We start from the raw sequence: 15,880 nt of genomic DNA, 5'->3' as shown, positions 1-15,880 counted from the left end.
AAATATAATCTTGATCAAAATTTAGAACAAAGAAACTGAAATTTGCTGTACTATAGTAACGTAGAGAGATAATTTGAAATTCTATTAGGTCAGCTTTTTAAAATTTATATGAGGCAACTAATATAATTTTAAAAAATCTGATAAAATTACAAATCAGAAATTAAAACGAGTATTTATTACATATTGGGATACAAAAGGATTTTATGAAAGAAAGAGACAAATATTACAAATTATGGAAAGAACCTGCAAATCAACGGTTTAAATAACGTTGAAAAGTACACTATAATTCAATACGGTGTAAAACAATAATTGTAATAGAAAGTGTTGTTAATAAAATAAAGGCAAAACATCTATGAAATAACGGGTGGAAGAAAAACATATATACATAACACTTTAAACGTGACAATGGAAAAAGTAACAAACAGACATTAATATGTAATTTATATGCCAATTATCTTGTTAAGATAATCAAAGCCATAAAACAAAAATGTAGATGTTTAAACATACCTACTAATACCAATATTTCACGAACTTCGGATGATGTAGGATAACAGGAATCTATATAGTTTTCATATAACCAAAGGCACTCCCACACAAATTATATAAATAAATAAACTAAATGAAGTCAAATGAGTTCCCTGGCCATGCGAGGATAAAAATTAAAGGTTTAAAACATATCAAACAGATAATAGTAGGTGCTATAAAAAATGTGTACACTATCCACTCTTCAAGGCAAATTTTGAAATATAGGTATTTCCAATCCATTTAAAGAAACCAATAATTCGGCCAGCATATCTAAAGCTTAATTTTAAAACTATAGTCTAATAATTACGGTTATTTCATCAATAGACAACGTATATCAATAGACTTATGTTTTATATATATATATAGACACCAATATCACTCAGAAAGCAATATATTAAATAGAAAACAATTTGGATGTAGGAAACGTCACAATATAAATCTGATTCTTAATGTGTTTGCAGAAACAGCAAACGTGTTTAGCAGTAAAGGTTACAGACCGGGCTTTTTTCTGCATTATTCCAAAACGTGCGACACTATAGAGCACTACGAGATAACCAACGCACTATTTAAAATGGGAGTGAGAGGCTGTAACTCAAATTGACTCAAGTCCTACTTGGAAAAGAGAACCTTTGTAGTGAAGTCGTTAAATACTTTGAGTGAGAAAAAAACATTAGTATTATGGTTTCCCACAAGGTAGTTAGCTTTGGCCAATGTTTTTCCTCATTTATTTAGACCTAATTCTTCAGAAACTGAAAATTGAAAAATATGGGCGTTTGCTCATAATGTTTTAATGTTATCAATACTATCCATCGATAAAAACGTTATTGTAGTAGAGAAACTGAAAAAGATTTCAACACATTTACAAAATGTGCTCACGATAAGGGTTTAATCTGAAACAAGGTTAAAACGTGAATAGTTGTACTATGTGCCATAAAAAAGTTATCGGAAATAAAGTAGCTCTTAAAAATCATGGCTATTATTGACCTGACAGGAATAATAACTGTAAGTGCGGCAGAATAAGTTTAGTAAATAGACAAAATATCTATCTAGATTAGTAATTTGTAAACGTTTGACTTGAAAAGTATATTTACCGCCTTTACATAAAAGATTGAATTCATGTGTTGCAATAATTTAAAAATCATTTTAATAAATCCAAATTGAACGTACAGTGTATTTAATCAACATTAAACGTTGCTGCTAATTCAGACCATAAAATTATTGTTAAACAATACAAAAAGATGTTTGAAGTGTATGTTAAAGGATGGACAGTTGAATTTTGTTTAAATAGAAGGAAATACGGAGCAGTATAGAATAGTGGAACAGTTTACACGTAAAGAATTAGTATATTCTATTTCGTTAAGATATTGTATGAAACTACATATGTAATGTAAGTATCTTACATTGTAAGAACAGAGTATGGCGAACGTGTAGCTGAATACATAGTCTCGCACCCATGCAATCAGCTATCCAACATCCAACTAGATTAAATATATAAGGCATTATAGTACTTTAGAAAAGGCTGTGCTCACTTGGCTGATAAATACTGGTGCTCGATATGAATCAACTAGGAAATAGTCCCAGTGGCCCGATCTTACACAAATACTGCACAACACGTTCATTAAACAACACGATTCCTATAATTTAAGTTTAATAAAACACCCAAATCTTATAAATTCAAAGTAATAGAAGATCCATGTCATTCAATTATTCATTTAAAAACACATACGTTAAATATGTTATCTTAGCTATTAGGCTTACGTGGCCTGGGTCATAAATAACATCAATGTCTTCTGTTTCATACCATGTTGAAACATTGCTTATACACATATCTGGAAATATTTCAGCCTCGCTTCATTTAGTAAACACATTCAGTCAACATATAGCCGGATTTATGCAGCATATATTATAGCACTAATGACGATGATTTATTTTCAAAAGCGACAACACTCAAAAAGAGGATTCAGTAGAAGAAACTGAACAGTAAATGACTTCTAATATTGTAATTAAAAAACACTTTCTTTTCCAGTCTGAAAACTTATTTAATTACGATTTTTGCACGGATCTTCGAACCGTATTCCAGGATAGTAGTCAATATAAATTTCTAAAGCGAAGTACATTATTCTAAAGATAGTAAATATCAAATGGTAAACTTTGCCACATTATCTATGATAATATAAAATTCGTATATAAATGGAAAGAGCTTATATCCCAAAAAATCTTCCACCCAAAAAAGTTGACTGAAAATTTAATTTGAGTGAGTTAAGAGCTAAAACATTGTTAAGGCAAAAGTGAAATTCACGTTATAACAAAAATAATATGTTATTGCATTTAGAGCATTTCTTTCCTGAAGTGACAGCAATAATATTCTTTTTTTCAATATTATCAATTTGTAAAATGAATTGAGAGGGTCCAGCTTAAAAGGAACAATATAACACCTCTACTACGCGTACTTGGACAGATTCCCAGTGTATACGTCTAAAGTTAAATTGAATAGTAGTTTTTAGAACCGGTGATTATTGGTAGAGAAATATATTATTTTATCAGTTAGAGGTTTCTTATAATCCTAAAGTTTATTTTACAAAACTGAATCATCTATTTTTGGGGGGCAGTTACCCACAAATCTTGCAAGAGTACAGAGTATAAATTTAAGCATTTCACGAAACCGGGTGCTGGCTGACCTGAAAACTAACGATCGATATAGGTATATCAATAACGGAATAGTTTGATATAATAATTTATGTCTAGTTTAGTTATTCAACCTCTCCCATATTCCACAAACATAAAATCGATTAATACAGAAAAATTAAAAACTTTTAACCTAGTTGATTAAAGCATGGTATAAATAGCTAGTACAAACGTAAACAGTGAGTAACGCCTCACTTATTTCAATATTTAAACCTGTGATTGTTAAAAGCAGCCACTGTATTTTTCTTATTGTTCTTTATTGTTTTCCTATTACAATCGCAAGAGATAATAAGAAACGTTCACTCGCCTTTCCATATTATAGCGATATGAAGCTGATTATTCAAAAGTTAAATCAACCTAAAATAAAAACGGCGTTAGTTTTTACAAACTGTGCAAAGATTTAATAACAATCTATTTGTTAAATTCATTTGTTTGTTATCCATTTGTTTGTTTAACTTTATTTTAGTGGATGGTACATATAACCAGATCCAACTGAATTTCCACTGAAGCTATTATATTTCATTTCTAGCCAACCAAAATTTAAATCAGAACTGAATATATTGAATGTTTACGTATCATAACAAGACATCCAGTGTTTGCAGTAATACGATAAATAAATAAAAGGTTAAAATTTATAAATATTATTATTTTCATGTCTTTGTTAATTAGCATTAAAGACATGGGTATTCATGCTTTCATAATACTTATTATATTTGAATTTTTGAATTAATTCACCGAATAGACAATACCAAATATACTTATTAAGACATTCTAACTTGCGTTTGTTTTCGTGACCAAGTCAATGACAACAGAACACGTATAGAAAATAGAGTATTATATTATAAGCCGGCATAACAGACGATAATTTGATAAATAACACTAATATTTAACAAAATTCTTGGAGGATATTGCTTTTAATTCAAAATGGTCTACTTATCTTTCTGTAACAGGGAATTTAATAACTGTTTTCACGTAGTTTCAACTACGGGTCATGGTCAACGCAGGATTATTAGTAATTATGCATACAGATAGATTGTTCTTGAGTTTTTTAACAAACTAATAGCAAGTCATTATAAAAATTTATCGTTACGAAAAAGTTAAAGGATGTAATTATTTTTTGTGATAAAACTTAGTAAATTTGTATTACTGAGGTGCACTGTGTTTCTTTTTTGTGACTTTGAATACCCATTTTGGTGATTTGGGGATGTTATTCTAATAAATTTAATTATTTTTGTATTTTCCGTTGATTAGGTAATTGAATATGTAATTGAATTAACAAAATATTTAATCTGATGTGAATTCTCCTATAAAGCCTGCCATTTCTTTTAATGGTTGCTTAATATTTAATATATCCACTGCAATCAAAATATAATTGATCCGTAATCATAAGAGAAGTGTTAGGATCCAAGTGTAGCCAAATAATTTTTAGCTTGTCCTTAGCATCGTATAATGCAATTTATAAATGCTTAGATGCCTAGCATGAGTAACGTCTCAAATTTGCAATCTAAACGTTTCTTTAATATTATTTTCGCTGGCAATAGTTTTGTGGTGGACCTGAGTACGTTCAAGAAAATTTACGATTAATATATCTGACTTAAATGTAAAATATTAAAGCTATATTTTATTTGGTACATTTTAATTAAAGACAACAGTAACTAAACTCACCCACTGGGATTGTGGGTAACCCCTTATATAACAAAAGAAGGAAGGAATGGATTAGGTGGATTATTTTCGACTGAGGAATTTGATCTTGACTACTTCCGACCTGTCTGACACTAACCTGTTTCTATGAATTTCGCTAATTTTCAGTGCAAGTTCCGATTAGTAAAGTTTATGACCTTCCTCCCGAGTGCTTTTTAAATGTTTTCATTCTAATTATATTTCATAATGTGTTTACAATTTATTAAACGAAAAATATTACTATAAGTAAAATACTGCTATCAATTAATTACTGTTATAGAACGGTTTAAATGTGGCAAGACAGCAGTAACATTAAAATACCATAGAACAATCACATAATATATTCACAACAGCCTATTGAGTGGGATTTTTTGAAATGGTCATGTTTATAATTTTTGCAAAGGCTAAACATTTTTGAGTAGTTAGACATAGTGTATAATGTCGTGTGATAATACATTGCAATGATAGATCACGTAAACATCGGCGAATAATCATATTATACAACTGACACACATTAATTTAAAGGGTAATAAATCCTTTATAAATGATGTATATAATAACCACGAGATATAAATAAATTGTAATCGTGGAACGGATTATATTGACATTTTCCTATGCTATTTATATTTTACAACGATTAATAAAGATATGTTTGAATTTGTCACACTAATTTTGAAAGTTGTAATCAAAATATGCAGAGTCGGAGTGCAGAGTTTTTATATGTAATACAAATATTCAAAACAATTATATCTTGTCTGACAAGAAATTTCAGTAGAAACATGAACTATGTGAGACAAAAGAATTAGCAGGCGGTGCATTTTGCGTGTCTAGACTTTATTTAATTAATTTTTCGTATGCCTGATTATAATATCCCAATTGTATTTTTAGTTCATTTACGTAAAACAATTGTAAATTTTATTTGTATTTTCAAACACATTTTAAACATTTCTAAACTAAATAAAAATATCGGAATTGACTTCATAAAATATTAAAATCTATTATCTAATAAATTAATAAGATAATTAAAAATCCACTAGTGTAGCAAATGAGTAATATCTACCTCAGGTATTCGTAACATGTTTGTATCGCCTTCTTCAATAATATTAACTAGTTCCAATTAAAGGTATTCCTCAAATCGAGATGTGTTCACATTCATTCATTCATACTGATTTCGTCGAACGCATTCCCATTGCATCCCCATCATTTTAATACGTTCTTTAAATCAACTATTTTGATTTCAAACACGTACGATTGCCAAGTTTTAGGGCATTGACTGGTGTTGTTCTTCTTCCCAAAATTCTTGCGTCTATTTCACCGGATTGCTTAATCAATTACGATTTAAAATTAACTTTTTTAGTATTTTTCCGAAACTTAAAAATATCATCTTCAGTTTTTCTTTTCAATGACTTCTTATTTCCTCTGAATAGTATGTACTTTTTGGCGGGCAATAGTTATTACATATTCTTTTCTGTCTATAACTTACCTCCAATTTAATTAATCTTGAAGATAATATGCACTGGTATTTTGCATTTAATTCAACTGTGCGTATTACCTAGTTAGTAGCCTATTAAACCGTCTGAACACTCCAAGCTATTATCGCATCGAAGTCAGTCGATTTTTGTTGTTGTTGAGCTTCTTTCGTTTTCGATACGCAAAGGCGCTTCTTCCACGTTATCTTACTTACATTTCCTTTTGCAGGAAGTTTCAGTTGGCTTTCAAAAAAAAACTGTATGTTGAGTTAAAATATGGTCTGCTCTTATCGGTAAATCATCTGTTCTGAATAACCGATTTCTTATTGTATTAAATAGACTCTCTACAGCCGCGGTTATTTCTCCATAATTATAAATCTGGACCATATCAGCTCAAACAAGAGGCAGGTGTTCCACTCAGTTTTAAATATAAAACGCTGAGTGCAGTTTAATTCATTATAACGTTCTCATTCAAATTTTAATTTATATCTTTCCTTTTTAAATACTTTCATCCCTAAACATATAGGATTATTTTCGTTCTCAGTTACCGAAATAAATTCTTGCTCAGTAAATATTAAGTTTTCTTCAAATTATACCTGTGTTAGTTATAGCTTCCTTCACACACTGTCACTCCTGCACTGATAACGTTTTTTCAACGATTCACATGAAGGTTCTAAATCCAGTTCTGAAATGAAGGTTTCAGAAACAATAAAAACAACTGTCATTAGATTTTCAATGATGTTTGGTTCAGTGGTCACTGGATTGTAAATCCTAAACTACACTTTTGACATAAAACCGTTTAACGTCTTGATTCGTTATTATTTAATAATGGTAGTATTTATAATTAAATGAAAACTTTTACAAAGCACTCGGGAGGAAGGTCATAAATTTTACTTATCGGAACTGTATAGGATTGAGAGATGTAATTAAACATCCATTTACATTTGGTAAACGCTATTGTTAAACCAGAAAACAAAGCTTCTCTGCCACTGAGATAACCATTATAGGATTCGTAGTTCCATTCCCTTTCGAGTCTTCTAGCCAGCATTGTCCTTCGAAGTTTTCATTTTCTGATAGTATTTTAGACGCAAGAAATGAGGTATTGAATGTGTCAATTGTAACGTCTTGGTACCAAAATATTTTTGGAGACTCATTTTTTAAAGCAAAGAAATTTGTCTATTCATCCATCAGTGGAGTCGATTGTTAGTGTTGGGTAAAACAATTTGTTCTCATATTCACTATAACAATGTAACTGAGATGGAAAGTATGTTTCAAAGAAATTGTCAAGGCCAATGTTGTAGATGGACGACAGGTTGACTTTCCAGTTTTAAGATTTATAATCATAAATAAGGGATCTTATTTGGATCATTATAATTGGGATCATTATTTCATTATTAAGGTATCTAGACACAAAAGCTACCGGTAAAAGGCTTCCGTTATAATCCTGGGCCAACTGGACACCCAACACTGATGATGCTGAAGCATCTTTTTGAAGAAGGAAAGGTTGTCATAACAAATTTGGTAACTGCAGAACTGTATTAGAGATACGCCTGTGATAATACACGATTTAATAAGCGATTGATTTAATAGTTCAAGCGGTCATTTTATCTTGATTTACTGTTACTCATGGTTTCTGATGTTCAACCAAATTTTCCATCTGTGTACTTGTATATGCAAAATTCATCAATAAAATAAAACGTAATTTAGTATTTCATCACAACAAAGATGTTTTTGATCAATTGCGTTAGTACCTGATATTCAACTGCTAATCCGAATTAAAATAAATTAATTTCGTACATACCAAAGCTTAGACTTTTTATATATTTTTGCCTGTAAATAAGATTTATTCAGATCAAGTAGGTAATAATACGTAGGTTGACCAAGATACCAAAAGGTAGTCTCTATGGTCGGCGACAGTGTGAACACAAGCTCAGTTATATAATAAGTTTTTTGTAACCAATGTAACCTACCACCTTTTTCGTACCATAGAGGCTGATGACGGGTGTTGGAGCTGAGTTGTAGGCCTCACTAAAGGTCTAATACTCCTCTTTGTAAATTGTAATTAATATGTATGCGCATGTTTCAATATCCTTTGGTGCTTCGATATAAATAACCATATTGTATACTATGCTGTTATTGCAGCCTTAGTCATATTTTGTCGGAATTTGGCTCCTCTTGTACATTACACTTTACGCACCTTACTGTATGCAGATAAATAAAAGCTTGGAAATTTGTAAAAAAGTTGGTATTGCTCATATTAACATCCTTTAAAAGTCTTTCTTAAACTAGTACAAGGAGTAACAAGATACGAGTTGTTTCTGGTGTTTTCGGAATAACAAGAACTAAGATTTGTTTTAAATTGTGAAATATGCAATGAATTTAATATTACTATTATTATGGTGTAGTCATTTTGAGAAGAAACAAAATAGTTTTTCGGTAAGTAGAAATATCTACTTGAACTGAAAATTGTTACATTCATTGTAGAAACAGCTGTTCATAGAACTAAACAACTAACACTCCTTGAAGATTGTTAGAAAATTTGTAATCGAATATTAAACAGTTTTTGAAGACATTTTCATAGCTGCAGTTTCATAAAAAGCTAGCTTTAATGAAACAAATGATTAATATTTATAAATAACATATATATATTATATACGTAAAATTGTATAAATGGCAAGAGCCTTATTTAATTTCAATAAACATTGAATCACAAAAAGTACTTGCTCCGCCGGGAGTCGAACCCGGATCTCTCACTTGCTGGGTGAATGTGCTACCATTACACCACAGAGAGCTTACTTTTTCCGATTCAATTATTTTGTAATTGGCCGTACCTGTCACATATGTGTTTAAATAAGCAAACTAACATATGATCGGAAGACCAAACACCTGTCAAACGACTTTTATTTACGTTACTAATTACGTTATTACTAATTACAAAATAATTGAATCGGAAAAAGTAAGCGCTCTGTGGTGTAATGGTAGCACATTCACCCAGCAAGTGAGAGATCCGGGTTCGACTCCCGGCGGAGCAAGTACTTTTTGTGATTCAATGTTTATTGAAATTAAATAAGGCTATTGCCATTTATACAATTTAACGTAAATAAAAGTCGTTGACAGGTGTTTGGCCTTCCGATCATATGTTAGTTTGCTTATTTGAACACATGTGACAGGTACGGCCAATTACAAAATAATTGAATCGGAAAAAGTAAGCGCTCTTTGGTGTAATGGTAGCACATTCACCCGGCAAGTGAGAGATCCGGGTTCGACTCCCGGCGGAGCAAGTACTTTTTGTGATTCAATGTTTATTGAAATTAAATAAGGCTATTGCCATTTATACAATTTAACGTAAATAAAAGTCGTTTGACAGGTGTTTGGTCTTCCGATCATATGTTAGTTTGCTTATTTAAACACATATGTGACAGGTACATATATATTATATGTATCTGTTTTATATTTATATATATATATATATATATATATATATATATACATATATATGAGTTGTAAAACCATACAACGATTTATTTAATATTATAGAAATAATATAAAAATGTAAATATACCATATATGTTGCAGCTATTATTACAATTCCAACGATAGAGAATTCCAAAGAAATCCGTTAACACATAATCGAGCACGACCACTTTAAAGGTATGCTTGCACGCTTGCACAAACAGGTAACATGGAACATTAAGTCAGTTGAACGTCACCAGTTGTTTTGAAATGTTTGTTGCAATGCCAAGTTTGGTATCTGTAGCTTTACTAGTTTTAGATATATAATATGTTTATAAATATACAAAATGGCGGCTAGCTGCTAAAAATCTACCTATGATTTTCGACCTACATTTCAGGTCACTTTTTAAACCCTATAAGTATTATCAGCTACAAAAGATTGTGAAACCCTTTTCTGAACACCCTGTATATTCTACACACAATACCAATTTTATTATTGTATTCATAAAATATAAAATTGTGTAGAAAGCTTACTTATTTGTGTATCCCTTCTAGTGCTTTTACCAAATTCCTGGTACTTTTCTCTTTCAAAAGAGTCTCTGTTCACAAACAAATACATCGCTTTGGTGAACATAAGCCAGTTCAAACTTTCCGAAAATCTTGCATTATAATATAGTGTATACTACATTGTAGTATATTTTTAACGAAACGGATACATGACATGTAACTGTCCAGGCCACCATATGTGTTTAAATAAATCTTTACTGTCATGGGTACAAAATCTGATATTGCTGTGTTAATTATGATAAAGGTATTTATTCAATTCTAACATCACCGGGCTGGCCTGTCACTGGCTCGGTCACTATTATTTGTGTTAATAATTTCGTACTCTATTGAGTTAATAGAAGTTAAAGATCAATAAATTGGTTGCTCAGCAACTACTGTCAACTACAAAATTTGTTTACGTGGATGTAGGTGGACTGGGTGAGTGGTCGTAAATTTATAATTAACACTTCTTTTCAAGAAATGTAGATTGTGTGTCCTAGTTAGTTTTTTTCAAATCTCTTGTTATTTATTGTTTCATGTGGGGCAAATATAATACTTTCAAAAGAGTTTGTTATTACAGAACAAATAACTATCTTTTTATTAGGAATACAGTTATTACATCTCGTAACGAGGAATTAGTTACTCTTCATTCATTTACTAATAGGAAAAACTATAATGTTATAATTATAAATCGATGGCCAATTAATTGCTGTCTTATTGTTGTGTACCGTTCATTAAGGTGACTAAAATACCATTGGCTCTTTTATTAGCTCTTATAATTTCACGGGATTCGTTCATTTCCTCACAATATGGATCGTAGCCACTTATATGTAGTCTGTATTAATTACTTATACTAACTTAAGTGTTATTGACTTGTTAACTGTACACGTAACTCCCGCTTATTAATCCTGAATATCCACTCTAACTGTAGTTGTTATTGTAATATAGTTTATCTCGCCCACTCAGCCAGTTCTCTTCTGTTACATGTAGAAGTATTTGTTTTTATCAATAACATTAATAAAATACTACAATTTATTTTTTACACATTTCACTGTGAAATGTTTCCCATTGCGGGTGACATTAGCCAGTGATGGTTTTGTTGTATTAAAGACATTGGACATTCGAATACCTCCAGAAAAGACGTAGCTTCCAGCTGATCTTTTATTTAATTATTGTACACATTCGTAACATGGCTATATTCTACGCCATGGGGACTGCTCTTTCACTAGTACTACGTGAACCGATCTTATTAGATCTCTTCTGGTAGGTTTCGGTCACAGATTTATCTTACGAAACGGCTTTCGGACTGCAAAGAGCTTGGGGATAGCACATGGCAAAAGAAATTGTGACCTTAGATATAATCTTCTCTTCTTCTTAATATTTAAAGCACATAAATTCGAAAAGTTAGATGATCATACGGACGTCCCTGAATCATAAACATTCAGTTCGGTTATTCTTTTAATCTCATAGTTCAAGTCAGATTATCTCAAGTTAATTTTAATTTCTGGAAGGCAACGGAATATAAAATAATAATTATAGGCATTAAATAGTAGGCAATTGGTACAATTTGGTAACAAGTATCCCCCCATCAAAAGGCATAAATTTAGGGAAGATAGATAAAGGAAGAAATACAATGATTTGTGATTTACACAAAACTTATTTTTTCCAAACCATATTCACCTATATTCACGAAAGGTTTACGCGGAGTATTCACTATAAAATGTTGTAACTGGTGGTTTGTAACTACATTATGTTACCATTGCGATAAAAGTGAAATAGAATGTAAAGTATCTCGGTTATCAGAAGTTACGTCTGTTATCTAGTTTGTCTGCGTCTACATTCTCATTTTAAACCAGGCTATTTACAGCTGCGTGCCTAGTCAACAATTATAGTTTGTTTATTTCCATTTGCACAGAGGTAAATATTATTTAACTTTTATATATTATAGATAATGTGATTTAATTATGGTTTCATCTGTTGTATAATACATCTGATTTGTTTTTTAGCTTACCATACCAACAGTTATCTGGATCACTTTCTCTGTACTCCTATCCACGTCTCATACTGTAGCCAATTTACAAATAGAGTTTCTTATATTTATGTGATGCACATCTAGAGGTACACTTTGTTACTTCAAAACAAAACAAACGTAGTACTTGAAATTGACAAATTGGCAAACAAATGATAGCTTGAAACTCCACAAAAAATTACTAAAGCTATATTTTTGCTCACTGCATCTATAATGAAATATATCGGTTTTAACATTATATATATATATTCAATCATGATCACATTATTTCAAACAGGGATAAAAAGGATGCTACTTTCGATTTTTCTGGTAACATTTTAGGTAATGAAAATCAAATAAAATCATCAGCGAATGCTCATTTTACTACTACAAGATTGGTTAAAATTATTGTTTAGGTCTGCCTTAAGTTGCTAATGTAAACATGTTTTTCCATTAACACATACCAAATAATTAGAGTGCCCAAGAAACTGTTATTCCTGCAGAGCAACAATTTTTAATGGTGGATTCCCTTGTAAGTTTTTCACTACTATGTAAATTCCCGTTTGAATGTAATACAAGTTGAGCTACTAAATGAATTTTAAAATGTTTTTGTTATCGTTTCTAAACGTAAGATATTTTCCTGATTTAAACCAATATTTGTCACAAAACTAAATTATATAAACTCGATAATATATTCTTTAATATTTCAGAAATATATCATATGTTCTATTCTCTGTTAAACATTCATGGCTTTTTAGGATAATTTTTTGCTATAACGCTTTTTTTAAATAACGCTGGGAAATACTACGTATGGGTATTTAGCTATTGGGATTGTAAGGTATGCTCTCTTCAGGGGTATAATGTTAAATCGTTTTCATTTAGGGAATTGTTAGATTAGTTAAATAGCTAGAGTTAGCCCAAAAGTTAGAAACACAACTGACCGTACTTACTGAGTAAAAATTATATTGTAAACAACTTTACACAAATAGTATATTATTATTTTCACAAAAAATGTAAAGTACAGTAAATTAATGAATTACGAACAAGCGTGATACATAAAAAGTGTTTCTCTTTATACAAACACAACAATGTTTTATGTGTATGTTGGAGTTAACATAAAATACCAATTTTGTTATAATATATCAACATATATCTAAGTGCTATGATTATTCCTGTTATCCGAAGATAAGAAAAAAAAGAAGATAGTATCCCAACCTACAGACAAGAGAATAAAAACAATATCATATATCCGTAATATTTGCCTGATATTTTCCTTCATCTTGTGTGTTCAACGTGCTTACACAATTTTAAAGGCAACACGCATAGGAGGTTTCTTACAATGGGGAAAGAGTTCTAGGTTTGAGGTCCTGTAATGAAATCTGTGTCCTGTTATTCTGACTCTAAGGTGATTAGATGTTTGCCCAATGTACTCTTTGTTACAAAATTTACAATTAATTTGATAAATTACATTCTTAGAATCACAGTTTACTTTGTCAATGATGGGATATGTTAAACCACTTACGCTACTTTTGAATTCCTTTGAGTTTTTCATACTTGTGCAAGAATTGCAACGTGGTTTGTTGCACAGTTCATATCCATTAGTAAAGGGTTGTTGTATTTCAGGTAGTTTAGGTCGGAAACTCTTTACAGCCATATACAATAATATATTTGTATCCACTATTACGATAATAGAATTTTCTGGAATTGGTTATTTACAGTTTTTTTTTTTTCAATTAAGTCAGTAGAATTTTTTATATAGGACGGTAATGATTTTATAAGCGGTTGACTTTGATCACTTAAGGTAATTTTTGATAATTTCATTAAATTTATTTGTAGGATCTTCGTCCAGAGGCTTGTATGTATTTGTATCAGATAACTGTGTGGTAGCTTCTTTGGTGTAATCTTTTAAATTTAAAATAACAATCTTACTTCCTTTATAAGCAGGGAGAATGATTACACTGTGGTTGTTCTTTAGTGCTTTAATGGCTCCGATTTCATTTTGAGATAAGTTATTCTACTTAGTTAAAGAGTTTTGAAATACCGGATTTGACATATTAGATAATGCAATGTTAATAAACTGTTCAATGTTAATAATAATAACCTCCCCTTTAAAACGGTTATCCAAATTACCGTTTTAAAAGGAGAGGTTCCCAATATGAATTTTGCTTCAACCTATTCAATCAAGGAATAATTGTATCATTACATAATTTTTATAGTTTAGTGAAGGAAATCTTGACTCTTAATTCCCAGGCAAGGTAAAAGCGTCGTTTATTTTTTCGTCATTATAATTATACTTTTTCTTCAGATTTTTACAGGTTTTTTAACATTTTTCTGATTTTTTAGTCATGAAAACCTGTAGCTTTCGTACTATATAGCCAATGTCGCTATGAAGTGTATCACTATCACGTTGGAATAATAGACAATCATGTATGATTCTCAAATCTCTACCATGATTTTCTGCTATGGTTTTATATGATCTGAATGAGAAAGTTCAAAACTAGTCTTGATAGATAGCATTTTAACAGCTTCGTGCATAGCAGGTGGTAGACCAGAGTAAGAGAATTTAGGACTGAGATCTCGAGGGGTTAAGCCGAAAGACAATAAAGTACCAATGAACACAACATGACAGTTAATGTTGACAATTTTAATGAATAATATTTAAACTGTTTCATTAACCGCTTTTTACTAGTTTGCATATTCATTTTGGATGAAAAACTATTGAAAGCTTGAACAGAAAATAAACACTAGTGCATAAGGAGTGTAGAAGAGACTTGTTACCAAAAGGCTTCGTGTCGTCGATGGTTGTTCGCCAAGCGGCTGTAATAGTATTTCACTTATTGAAATAAAAAATAAATAAAAAAGTTTCTATATTTCGTGGGATTCTACACCCACATCTTCAGGAAGCAAAATAAGAAAATTAAAAAGAACAATAAACACAATGATTGATGCAGCACATAGCCTATATTTGCGTAGGAAAGGCCCACGTGATATAGTTGTGAAATTTTTCCGTAGGATAGACATGGACGAAACTGTACAAAAACTTCTTAACTGTACAAAAAGTTAAGAAAGGTTTCTGTGTATCTGAGCTAGGATTACCGGGGCAACGAGCGTGTTTAGTAATTTGACGATGACCCCAGAGACTTGGGCGTTATACTATGAAGCAAGACAGTTCAAAAATACTCATTGATTTCAATATATGTGGGCGACATCAGAGCTGTTTCCTGGGTTGGTGTTCATTGTTTACAGGATGAACCAATCTGTGACAGAGGCCGGCAAGTTCCTAAATCAAAGCCACGTCAAATTTATGCAGATAGAGCTGACACCTACGCCCCCCTAGCAGCGCTTTTGTTCTGTAATTGGAACATTTCTTGCCCTTTTGCCTCCTCCATTCCATTTTCGGAAGCCAAGAGCTATCGTACTTACACACACCACTTTTTGCGACTTAAAAGAAGTTTGAGGTTATAACCGATTCCGTCTATTCCTAGTTTAGTATCCATGGAGTTACTTTGCTTAT

This window comes from Homalodisca vitripennis, chromosome X (genome assembly GCF_021130785.1).
Source record: "Homalodisca vitripennis isolate AUS2020 chromosome X, UT_GWSS_2.1, whole genome shotgun sequence".
Lineage (NCBI taxonomy): Eukaryota > Metazoa > Arthropoda > Insecta > Hemiptera > Cicadellidae > Homalodisca > Homalodisca vitripennis.
Note: the sequence above shows the minus strand (reverse complement) of the source record.